We start from the raw sequence: 9,185 nt of genomic DNA, 5'->3' as shown, positions 1-9,185 counted from the left end.
TATAAATTGGCATGTAGTGTTTGATTTGCTTGTTGGGTGTTTGCAATGTATGACTGATATTACACCCTTAGCCTAGTAAGAGTAGTCTCATTCGAGGACTAATGTTCCGAAGGGAGGAATATTGTAACATCTCACAAATTGAAATAACTAGGAAAGAGTTAAAAGTTGGGGAAAAAATCATTTTTGGAAAGTATATGAAAATCTGGAAAATTGTGAAGTATGTTAGTTGAGTTTTTAGTCAACTTCAAACGGCCATAACTCCTAGCTCAGAATGAGTTAGGTGTACTTCCAGATATGGTTGGAAAACTCTTGGAATAACCTTTCTAACGCTGCTGAATTTATGGGATTCTGAGTTTGTATGAGTGAGTTATCCCTTTGGAAGTTGGGTTGTTTGAATAAGGAAAGTCTAATCCACATTTTTTAAGGGTAATTTAGTATTTTCCTTACTAATTAATCTAATTCATTTTTAGGAGTTAATTGGGGTAAAATAAGATTTTAGTCAGTTTAGAAAAGTTGCAGTTTCACGCTAGGACTTGGAGAAAAGAGGAGAAGGGAGAAGAGAAATCAAGATTCGTCAAGATCATCGAGTTTAACTTGTGGATTTCGTCAAGGGATGATCCTTACGAGGTATGTGAGATCACATAGCGTTGGGTTAGTTCACCCATGCAACAACCATGATTTAATTCAGCGAATTTAAATCTTTGAAAGTTTAGAAATTGAGTTCTTGATGAACATTGTTGAAAGTTTCGTTTGAATTTCTTCTAGGTTGTGTTGTTGCAGTTTATTGCAATTTCATCCATGTTTTCAGGTGTAATTTCGGTTTGAATCTATCATATATTGAGGGTATAAATTATTCTAAGTGTTTGGGGAAGGAACAATTGAAGTTTAGGGGGTTTAGAGATGAAAAACGGAGAAGAAAAGTCGTCAAACACCTAGAGATAGGGGTGGGGTGTTGCTCCAGCCAGCACGCCCCAAAAGGGTCTTTGAATCTTCACCCTTGGGGCACCACTCCAGCCAGTGCGCCCCAGAACAGTATCTGAATGCTGAGGGTTAGCGCCCCGTGCCTCTCAGAGCGCCAGGGACGCCAGTTCTCCCCATTCGTTCCCCATCTTTTCGTACTTGTTCCTTAGCAATGTACCTATGTTTCTTAGTTGATTCCAACACTCTTAGGTACATCTAAACATCATGAAATAATCCATAAACATGAGATCATGTTCCTTGAATCCATAATTCAATTCAAGGAAAGTTAAGAATAAAGTCTAGAAGTTATGAAGCAAGTCAAGAGAAGTTTATAAAGTTTTCAAAAGTCTTTCACAAACGTTTTAACTTTGTTTTAAGACTTAAGTTTCAAGTTAAGCAAAGAGTAAAGAGTTGAGTTCATTTCTCAAAGGCTATAAGGAAACTAAGTATTCCCAATATTTTAAAATGATTTCACATTTGAACAAGAAAGGGAAACACCAATTTCCAAGAGAGCTTTTAAGCTAAATTTTTGAGTAATTATCTTTCCAACACTAAATAATTGACCATTACACATATGAGCAATTTAAGAATCATTGGCACGACTTCACATAAAAATAAAGATTAGTTCGAACCTTAGCTTAGAAATTTTTCAGGGTGTTACATAGAATCTATTAAAACCGATCATAGACAGATCTCAACTCCCATGGTGTATTGCAAGTGAATTCAATGATATACTTAATTATGGTTACAAATTGGACCACATTCAACAACCCGAATGGAGGATAAATCATTTTAGAGAAGTGGTGAACTTTTGTAATTGTTTTTATCTTAAATATGTTGGCAACCGATTCACCTGGGAACGTTGCAGGAATTCATGTGATCGGGTAAGGGAGCGATTAGACTGTGCATTAGCCAATAAAAACTGGAAAGTCAACTTCCCGAATGAAAAAAATCATCACATCAAATCTGGTTCTTCGGATCACGCGGGGATTTTTTTTGAACTTGGGATTGAAAGTTATTTTTTATGTGGCTAAGCCTTTTCGATTTAAGAATTATTTGATGAAGGAACTGGACATTAAACAGGCGGTTCAGATGGCGTGGGAAAAAAGGATGGGGTCTACCTATTGATGGAATTATTAAACGTTACGGAGAAAACTTGTATGTTAGAAGGGAAACAAAAGGCAACAGTTTAAGGCTAAATTGAAACAACCAAAGGCACAAATGACCCTCTACAAAAATAACTATCACGCCCTGAGCCTACACCATGGACACAACTGGCACTCGAGAACTATTGTTGGCCCCAAGCGAAACCTTGGCCTGACTCAACTCTTAGCGGAAGACTTACTCAATATAAGATGAGCTCAAATATAAAGCTTTAACTCAAATGTCTCAAATACTGAAATCAAAATATTTAGAAATAAACATTCAACTGGCCAAAGAGGCAACTCAAGTCTTAAACATTAACTGTAGAAATGAATAGACTCCTCAACTACTACTGTCAATGAAACCTCTACTAACTGAGGTAAACGTCGGGACAAGACCCACAACATTCTAATAAAAAAAGCTGAAGTGTAAACTCAATGTGAAACCCTCAGGAAAGCAAGGAGGCTCACCAAGTCTAGCGGAACATGATTGGATCAATGGAGCACCGATTGATGATCCTGTTTTTTTGTATCTGCATCATGAAAGATGCAGGCCAAATGGCGTCAGTATATGGAATGTACGAGCATGTAAGGGGAACTCTAAAGCATAGACATATAAGCTTGAACTGGAAAGAGAGGAACATACTAACCTCATCTCAACTCAACTCAAACTCGACTCAATACGATATAAAAGCGATGATAGAGATGCAATATAAATAAAGCTTTTAAAATAGTAGATAACAACTCAATGTATTCAAAAATACAATAATAAATCAGTTTGTATGTAAAGATACAAAATAACTCAATTTGAGAGATTCTTTAACCGACAACCATCACTATGAGCTATGTGATTATACAGTGTCTCGCCCACGCTCCCAGAACTGTCTTATACCTTACCGAAGTATAAGACATCCTCAAACAAGTGGATCCACTAAGTTATGCTTAAAAAACAATAAGGAATCATCTAAAAAGTGTGACCCTTTCTACCCCCGTTGGCTACATGGTTTATGAAGACTTTGAGTTGTTTGAATTCGTCCCCATATTGGTACTCAATACTACTCCCAAAATATATACTCAGCTCATAGGTTTAAAAAAACATTTCCACATCCTCAAACTTTGAGATTATTACTCAAAATATTCTCTTAAAAGAGATTATACTCAAAACTCTTCATGAACTCATTTGGAAATCAAGGTTTCCTCTTCATTTTAAATGTAAAAGCATTTACTCTTGGGAATACTTAGTTCCCATATATTCATTTTGAAAAATGAAACTCAACTCTCCTTGTCCTCAAACTCAAGTACTCAAGTCTTAAAACAATTTTTAATAGATTGTAAAAGACTTCTCAAAATGACTCGGAAAAACTCTCAAGACTTTACTCTTAACTCTACCTTGAATTCGAATTATGAATTCAAGGGTTATGATTCATGTTATGAAGGATCTCTCGGTGTTTAGATGTAGTTTAGAGTAGTTAGAATCAGAAATGAGTGAAAGTATACTTTAAAAGAACTCAGACGGGCCAAACGACGAAAAAATGAGTAGGGGAAGGTGACCCTGCAGCACTACTGGCGCGGGGCGCCAGTCCCTAAACTTCAGAGAACTATTTTGGCACACTGCAGGCGCGGTGCGCCACCCCTTCCCCAGAACGATCCAACGATTTTTCTTCTCGTTTTCTAATCTTAACTCACCTAGAATTGATCGTTTTCCTCAAATTTTCCGTAGATTCAATTACCTAATACAAGTACATGAGAATCTACTCATTTTTCCTCAATAACAAATCTCAAAAATTGAAATCCTCACCTCAAGAATTCATCAACTCCATAAAAAAAGCATGAAGAACAAAACCTCAAGAACACCCATCAAGAATTCAAATCATTCAACCTCAAGAACGAAATTACGGATGGAATTCACATGATTGGCATGTGGGTAAACGAATCCAACACTATGAAAACTTACATACCTTAATCTGACGAAACAAATCCTCGATTCGCAAGAAATCTTGGTGAACGCTTGAACTCCTTTTTTCCTCCTCTTGAACCCTTTTCAAGACCCTAAGCGTATTTTAGGATTGTAAAAATTGACCCAAATAAGTTTAAACTCCTAAAATATTACAAAAAAAATGCATAAAGCTGATGGAGTAAGGAAAAGACCAAAATACCCCTCATACTGACAGTTATGGTCGTTTGAAGTTGACCCAAAACTCACAACTTAATTATAACTTGTCAAATTCTCAAATTAGTTCTTTCCAAATTGGTTGTTGCTCAAATTTGTTCTTTCCAAGACAGAGATGTTACAATAACACTGACCCTTATCATATTTAGTTGTTTAGTATTGCCAAATCAACATATTTGCAAGGCCTTGAGCAGCAAAATATTTATTGGAAGCAGAGAGCTAAACAACATTGTTTGTAGGAAGGTGATGCAAACACAAATTACTTTCATCTCATGGCTTCTAGCAAGCGAAAGAAGAACACATTTTCTCAGTTGAAGGATGAAATAGGACAATGGTGTTGTGGGAATAGTGGTTTGGAGGGCATGATCTCTAGATTTTTTGGATCATTATACACGCCTGAGTAAGGATACATAAACCCAATTCTTGATAAGATTGAAAGGAAAATTACACCAGATCAAAATGCACCCTTGAATCGACTTTTCACTATTGATGAGGTGAAATAAGCAGTCTTGTCAATGCACTCGGATAAGGCGCCAGGTCCAGATGGGATGAATTTGAGTTTTTATCAGAGTTTTTGGGATGTAATTGGTAAAGATGTGGTGAATGCGATACTCACTTTTGTCAATAACAATGGAATCATTACAAGAAATAATTTTACTAAAATTATTAGGATTCCAAAGAAAAGAAGAAACCTGAGCTAGTTTCTGAGATTGACAGTGAATTTTTGAAGTTTCAAGCTTTCTATAAAAATAAATACATATATAGTGAAATGTCAGCAGCTATATATACAATTCTAAAACCAAAAATAGAAAAAGAAATATATCTATTGTTTGCAAAGTGATACTGGCAGAAAGAAGTTCTTATAAAACTCAACCATTTTCTCCTGTTCCAGGACTTGTGCTTGCTTGTATCCATCAAGCTTGTTCAGTTCCTACGAGATGAATAATTAAGGATAATTAAAAAAGAACAATTTGATGCAAGAAGCATCCCACGTTCATGCTGCAGGATTGGGATAGTACTGCACACCAAAGGGGTGTAATGTATGTAGTCTACCCTAACACAAATATCAGTGGTTGATTCCACGGTTTGAACCTGTTATAGGCAACATTTTATGTTGCTCGGACTCTTCAAAAATGTCAATGGGTGCATCAACAGTGAAGAGTCTGCTCAACTCAAGGCATACGAGTAACACGGAGACAACTTTATTGTTGTTCCAAGGCTGCCCTTCATTATAAAGCACATGAATTATACATGAAAAATGCACCAACCAGCTAGCCTTGAAGTTTAAGCTATCACCAAAAGAAACAAAGGTAATTTTAATAAGCCTTAGTCTCTATGCTTTCCAAGTGCAAGTCATGGACCCTTTTCTATTATGATGAACATTCTACTATACAAATCTTAATACAACTAAATTAAGTATAAGAATAATAAAATTGAATAAATAATATTAAAAGATTAATCATACTTTACACTCCATAGTTAATATAAGTCATACCTCAATCCATTTGGCAAATTTAGGCCTCTTGGTTGTGATGTCAAAGTTAAACCCCTCTGGCAAAAAAATAAAATTGGAACCTTTCGATAAAAAGAGCATATGCTATGTCAACCTAGCACAACAGAGTTTTTATATCAGCACAGAATCTTTATGAAACTTCAACTTCTAGGAAAAAAGTACACCCACAGTACTCTATACTGATTGCCGAGTATGTTTTTGGGCAAAGCTACCATCTCACATGACACATCATCGAAAAGGAAAACTAAATGAAAGATAGTAATGACCTGACTGAATTACCGAGGAAGAAAGGTCCATCGTCAAATTTGTGGAGAGATTTTTCCAGGTAATCAAATTGTGCACCTGGTTCAAGTGTGAATACCATTAACTTACATAAGAAACATTTAACAAACAAAACATAATGATTTTCAACGAACAAAAGCTCAAATCTCTCCGGACAGTGTCCGTGCATCTCTTGCGAACGGTCTGTATACTTTTGGGATGAATGTAGTATCACTATAAGCTATCAATTCTTCAGCAAATTTCCGTTTTTTAGGTCCTGCATCAATTTTCCAATATTTTCTTTTTATCAATTTACAACTTAAGATTTTCCTAAATGTATAGAACAATAATGAACTTTTATAGCTTACATCCGACAAAAGTGATGGTCCTTCAAAGCTACTATCAACATATTTAACCAGATCCAAACTCTCTCCTATCACTTTGTTGTTGTGCTCCAAGGATGGCACCTGTGAGGAGTAGAAAATATAAATAACCAGAAGCGTAAAATGAGATGCATGCTCTTCGATGATTTAAACATTCACTTGCTTCAAAGTCCTTATATAAAAGTTTATGTGCCAATCGGATGATAGATAAGACTAGAGCATTTATGCACTGGCTCAATCAATAATCATTGAATTCGAAGAGGAAGAGAAATCCCTTTCCCAAAAATTCATGTACATTTTCTTCAGGAGTTCTCATACAATTTACAACGAGGCCAGATGCCAATCTCAAAAATCTTAGCTCAAGAATTTAAAATACAAGTGAATTGGTCAAGCGAAAATGAATGTTGGTTTGGTGGAAAATTACCTTATTTTTGGGGTAAACGTTTTCCTTGTACCAATCAGGCTTGTTCTGAAGATCAATTGGAACTAACTTGACTTTGTCTTGCAAACCCTGCAATTCTAAATGTTAGAAAACTTATCTAGGAAAACAGGAACATTGTGTGTATAAGAACACACAGACTGAATAATTTCAACAAGGATAGAAATTACTTCCAAATTGAAATTAACAAAAGAGATCAATAAAATCAACAATTGTAATTAGTAGCTTTTCCTTTCACAAGTGGATAGAACTTTTGAACTATGGGTTCATCCAAACTGAATATTTTGGACATAGAATGTGAATATGTATATGAAAAATCACCAAAATTTTAACGACTATAAAAATCTGAGAGAAGACCCAAGGCTTGTCGTAGATAAGAGTTGTATACAATAAGTTTGAGTTTCATATCTTATTTGCGAGAATTTCTTCTCTCCGGTCGAGCAGCAAGCAACCTCTTGTATTTGGGTTCCAACCCGATCTGACTCCTAATACGTTGTTGCTCTTTATCAATCGTTGTGCACTAGCCTTTTTTCAACCTAGTAAAGGGGCTTCTAATTTGTAGCGCGCAGTGTACTAATAAATAGGAAAAGCAAATTGAGATTAATAATGACGGATAGAGGTTGAGGGTAGAATATGTTCGGTGCCTCACCCTTGTCTCATTCGTCATAGACTGAAAATTATGGGAATCCTATCGAGAAAGAAGAGGCATAAATATCGTCTCTCCAATCCATCTTCCCTAGCCTCCCAAACACACTCTTTAAACGAAAGAAACCTCTCGACTGAGGTGAGTTACCGCTACATCGAAGCCGGGCAACAGTAACCTTAGAGCAAGTCAAAACTACGAGAATTTTGTGAAGGTAAAGTGAGATTTTCCAATCAGACTTCAAGTTGGTGCACCACATGTTAAGAAGGCCGAGACTGCTCAGGCTTCGCCCTAAATCCCATCTAAAGGTTGAATAAGATTAGATTAGACTCGCTAAATTCCTTTTGGAATGATTCATCAATGGAATTAGGCCTAGTTGTATGAAAATTTCTTGTGATTCCCCTTCTTTCATTATAATATTAAAATCTGAACCCTGTGATTGTAAAAGTATAACAAGTTTAATACTTTCAAAACCTTAAAAAGATTGAACCTATCAAGTTTGGATCCTGGCCGTCAAAAGTCAAGAAGTCACTACTTCTTTCAGTGTGATGGCTTGGAGAGCGAGATTTGACACAAAAAGTAGAGTTGTTTCTTTAGTGTCATTTAAGTCATCGGTTTATAAGAGGCGTGAAAACAACATCTTCGAAGAAATGCAAGTGCAGACCGCATACCATATACACCATTTTACATGAACCCCTGCAGGCCTGCACTAGCTAGATATATAACACTTCATGCACGGGTAGTCATTTCCAATATCACTACATGAAGCAGTATACTAAATTTACAAGGGCTGAAATCTAATATGACCATGCGCATCCAAATAAAGAACTACTCCCTCTTTTTCATTTTATGTGGCAGTATTTGACTGGACATAAAATTTGAAAAAAAGATTTTTAACACATATCAAAAGTATCTTTCTACTTTCGATCTTACACATGTCATGACATTTTTATAGCCATAAAGATATGCAATTACGAGTAAAATGGTAAGTTCAAGGTTAAAGAGTCTCCAATTATAGAAAGTTGTCTATGTTTTTAGAACAAACTGCAAAGAGAAAAGTGAGATAAAGTAGAATGGAGGAAGCAGAAAAAATTTAAAATCAATGGTCTTGTTGTATCACACAGACCCAAACCTCAAAACCTGCTTCATCATCTTCTTTCTTCTTCTTTTTTAATGGCAAATCGACTAGTTCCATGAGATACCTCCCACCAACAACAACAACAATGACAGGTACAGGGTAACGCCTCATCTTCTTCTTTTCATATAAAAGGTACTCAACTCAAATATCCTATGGATAAAGAAATGAACTTTGAACCTAACTCAACCCCCCAGAAGACCATTCATTCCTAAATCACTCACAGCTAAAGCTAGACATCTAAAACATGGATAATTTTATATGGCACCCAATATATGGACTTGTTCACTAATTATGACGGTTCACCAATACCTCTTTCCTCTCCCTTCTCTGCTAACTCGTAGGGGTCGGACCCCCACAAAGGAAATTCTATATGGCAACTACTATCTATTGTTGCACTTATCTTGTATCTTGTATCTTCTTGTTTTGTTGTTTTATTTTTCATATATTCTTGTTTTAGATACTTTTCTTTTGAGTCTAGAGTCTATAGGAAAGAGCCCTCTCTACCCTACCCAACATTTCAAACAACAAATGGACCT

At 35.9% G+C, this 9,185-nt stretch overlaps 1 pseudogene; it reads right to left on the bottom strand.

The window, feature by feature from the left end:
* Nucleotides 1–5,095: 5,095 nt before the first annotated feature.
* Nucleotides 5,096–8,760, bottom strand: LOC125870001 (glutathione S-transferase L3-like; annotated as a pseudogene).
* Nucleotides 8,761–9,185: the final 425 nt, after the last annotated feature.

Source organism: Solanum stenotomum, chromosome 7, assembly GCF_019186545.1.
Source record: "Solanum stenotomum isolate F172 chromosome 7, ASM1918654v1, whole genome shotgun sequence".
Lineage (NCBI taxonomy): Eukaryota > Viridiplantae > Streptophyta > Magnoliopsida > Solanales > Solanaceae > Solanum > Solanum stenotomum.
Note: the sequence above shows the minus strand (reverse complement) of the source record. Positions and strands in the feature narration are given on the sequence as shown.